Source organism: Pyxicephalus adspersus, chromosome 3 (genome assembly GCF_032062135.1).
Source record: "Pyxicephalus adspersus chromosome 3, UCB_Pads_2.0, whole genome shotgun sequence".
NCBI classification, from domain to species: Eukaryota; Metazoa; Chordata; class Amphibia; order Anura; family Pyxicephalidae; genus Pyxicephalus; species Pyxicephalus adspersus.
Window position 1 is genome coordinate 3,220,139 of NC_092860.1, and position 3,821 is coordinate 3,223,959.

General features: G+C 42.3%; 1 pseudogene; it reads left to right on the top strand.

Annotated features, from left to right (window-relative positions):
- Positions 1-2,818: 2,818 nt before the first annotated feature.
- LOC140327902 (U2 spliceosomal RNA) lies at positions 2,819-2,916 on the top strand (annotated as a pseudogene).
- Positions 2,917-3,821: the final 905 nt, after the last annotated feature.

Consider the following 3,821-nt stretch of genomic DNA (forward strand, 5'->3'; position numbering starts at 1 on the left):
TAATAAGCCCAGACCTGGTATATGTCTGTTTTACAAGCAGAGTAGATAGCAGTTATACTTTTGCTATATGCCATTGTGAATTCACAGCAGTTTTCAAATTATACGCTCAGATTTTATTTGAAAGTAAGAAATTGGTTTTCCAATCTATTTTTGGTATGAACACATTAAATATTTTAAAGGTATTCCCTATCATTTTTAGAAATGTGTAAGAGAACAGCCGGCATCCCTGCTGAATAGTAATTTGTGCTCATGAAGTTGTATTGGCGTTCCATGAGTCACAGATGAGCTGACCTTAGATCACATCGAGCCAGAGACCAGCAAAGCGCGCTGAAAGGATATTGAAGCCAAATTGAGTTATTGCAACTTAAAGTGAACTAGTTGCTATTTTTAAAACATAAATGTCTCCCTGCAAAGGAAGTGAATATTGCCTACCTGTCCTGCCGCCTGTGCCGCCTAACTCCCCCAGGTTGAACAGAAGTGCTTCCATTAGTAGCAGATGTTAATGGCTTACACTGCGTGCTGTGGTTCCATTCGCTGACTCCGAGGTTACTGAAAAATGCTACGCTCCATGGAGGGAACCACAATACACAGTTGGAGTTGTCAGCATCTAACACCGACAGAAATGAAGATCTGAGAGCAGTTTGGTGGAGCAGGAAGAAGGACAGGTAAGTATTAGGTGCTTGGTTTGCATTTGTTTAATATTGTTAAACATTCCCAGCATTGGCGGATGTATCCAAAAAGGGCCCCTGTACAGAACTGATGTCAGAGCCACTTGATTTGGATGCCCATGCTTCACCAACATTTGTTAGAACATGAAACCTGGCTGTAGTGGCCCCTGTTGGCTAAGGAGGTCCTTGGGCCCGTGTGCAGCTGGACCTCCTTTCATTGGCCCCGACTCCCGGGCTACTAAAATGCAATGCATGTGTTTGGTAAACTGAAAACTGAACCCCGGCAAACTAAAAGGGACCATAGTAGTCTCCCTTGTGGTGCCTAAACCCAACTGTGTCGTACTCCACCTTGTCTCCAGGCACGGTACCCACTCTCTTGCAGTAACAACAGTCCATGGATATTTTCCAGCTCTTTACACCAGAAGAGGGGTAAACAGTGCGGAGTGGAATACCCAGCATTGGCACTTGTCTTGGCTTGGCATGAATCTCAGACTTCCCCTAGGTAGAAGTAGCAAACACTATCATAGTGTTCCCCGTGTTTTCTGTGTACCAGGTTATGTCTACAGCTCAGACATTGGTGAGTCTGGTGGTATCTTCTTCATCTCCAACTTGGAAAAAGCCTCTTTTACAATCTAAAAAGTCAATGGTAGGCCCAGAGAACCAACGTTTTCAAGTCTGAACGCCAACCTAGAATGTGCCAGAAAGTCTCAGATATTGGTCTGTAGGCCAAGGGAAGTGGAAATGAACCTCGAAGACTCCGATCCGAACCACCAGAAATTGGCCAATTAGCAAATATGCAAGGCCAACCTATGACTCTGTAGGTTTCATCTAAGTCTATGACATGGGAAGCCACAAGGGGTTAAAGCTGACGACATTCCTCCTATGTTGACTTTTCCATTTGTTCAGAGGTTACTTTGTCTTTAATGTACAGATCTTTGCATTCCTCACAGACAATGGCCTTCACTAGTTTACTATGCTTGGATTTCGGTATTGAGTCTTTTGGATATGCAAGTGTGCATGTGTGTCACTATATTGCTGGGATTGGAAAGCATAGGATGTGATGTTTGGTAATATTCTTTCTGCAAAGATTTTGATTGTTTATGGTGATTGGATTAAACTGAGTTACCTGTGTGGATTATTATTATTTTCCTTAAACTCAGAGATTACCAGAGCACACATTTCTCCTCTCAATTCTACTTATTCAAATTGTGTGCAAAACTGTTTGCCTCTATCACAGGATAGAGCAGGTGCACGAATTAAAAAAAAAATGGTAAAATGAGCCAAAATAAAAAAAAAAACTATTATTATGCTTGAGGAAGGGGAGCAATATTCCAGTTCAAATTTAGGTGAAATGCTTTGAAGGTTTGCCATATACAGATGCACTGAGATACACACAGTACTCCCCAATACAATTATTGTTTATTTGCTTTCCAAGCACATTCCCATCATTACTGTTTATTATTATTATTATTATTATTAATAATAAAGAGGATTTATATAGCGCCAACATATTATGCAGTGCTGTACATTAATTAGGGGTTTACAAATGAGAGACAGATCCAGACTGTGACATAGGAGGAGAGGACCCTGCCCTAAAGAGCTTACAATCTAGGTGGTGGAGGAAGTATCACACAATAGGAGGGGGATATGGAATGGTGGTAAGTAGTGAGGGTTTAGGAGACAGAAAAAGACGGGTAGGTGAGGCTGAAGCGTTGGGTTTTGAGGGCTCCTTAAAATGAGCAGAAAGTAGGAGCAAGCCGAATAGGACGAGGAGACCATTCCAGAGAGTTGGGGCAGCTCTAGAAAAATCTTGGAGTTTGTGTGATGAGGTAATGAGTGAGGAAGTCATTAGTAGGTGATCCTCCAGTATCACCCTTTTCTCCATGCCAATTCTTAAATAACACAATCATGTAAATGCTGCTGACTCTGCTGTATTTGCAATCTTTTCCCATAGATCAGCCTCTGAGCTTGCTAGTTACAATATTAAATTGTAAATGGAAAAAGAGATTGAGCAAACGCTTCCCTCTGACTGCAGCACATTATCTCAAAAGTCACATGTTTAGGGCTCATTTTTTTTTATTTTGAGATAAAAAGATTTTATTTTATTCAGTTTTTGCAATATATTATGGCGTCTTTATATACTCTCCGGGATCGCTTCTTGGCCTTTTGGCTAAGATCAAGTGTAGTATCTGCTCTTATCATTTTATTATACTCTTCTGGAATTTATTCATTGACTTGTCAAGTCTTCTTTATTCCCTCTCCATATCTTGCTGCTCATTCCTCATTAAAGGCAAAGTCTCCACATCTTCATTTTTTGCCTTCTTTTCTTTGTCACACTCTATTTGTCTCCTGGACCCCATCTGATGTCTTCCATGTGCTGGATTCTGCTGTCCTACTTCCCGGTATCCCAGCAGCTGCCGCTGCGTCTTCTCGCCTCTGCCCGGTGCACGCTGTCAGGTAAATAGATTGTTCCAGTGGTAATTACAGCTGTGAGTAAATATGGATGCTGTTTACGCCTTTCCCTGTGCTCCTCTACCCCGCCATCCTCTCCCGGGAAGTAGATGACCTGGGTGGACGATTCTGCGGGAAATGATCCCACAGAGTTTTATGAATGGGATCTTGCTCAGTTCCCAGCGAGCGGCTCTTCCCGGGGTTCTCACATCGCCTTATGTACGGAGATCCGGTGACTGGTGATGGATGATATGTGTTTAGCTGTCCTTTCTCATCCTTTATCCTATTCTTCATAATAGATCTAATTTTACTCCCATCCCCCCTCCCTCCCATTCCGTCTTCTCTGTCTTCCCAAAATTCAATCTCATTTACTCAGCTCTCCCGTCCCGAAACGCTCGTCCTCCAGTCATTATTGGATTCATTTGTTTGTTTTTTTCCAGAGACGTTCATTCTTCGGTCTCCATATGTTTTCCCTTCTGCTGCTCGCGCATTCTGCCCATGTTTTTCAGTTGTCACCAACTTCTGGCTTGCTGCGTCTCTGCGTCTATCTAATCAAGAGCCAGGGGAAAAGCTTGCAAGATCTAACCGAGTGGAATATGGGATGATAAACCAGTGTGGGTCATAAACAACTGCCGGGTGCTTTTTAATAAAATACTTTACGATTAGTGCTGCTCACTGATTATTATTACACAGGATTTGTGA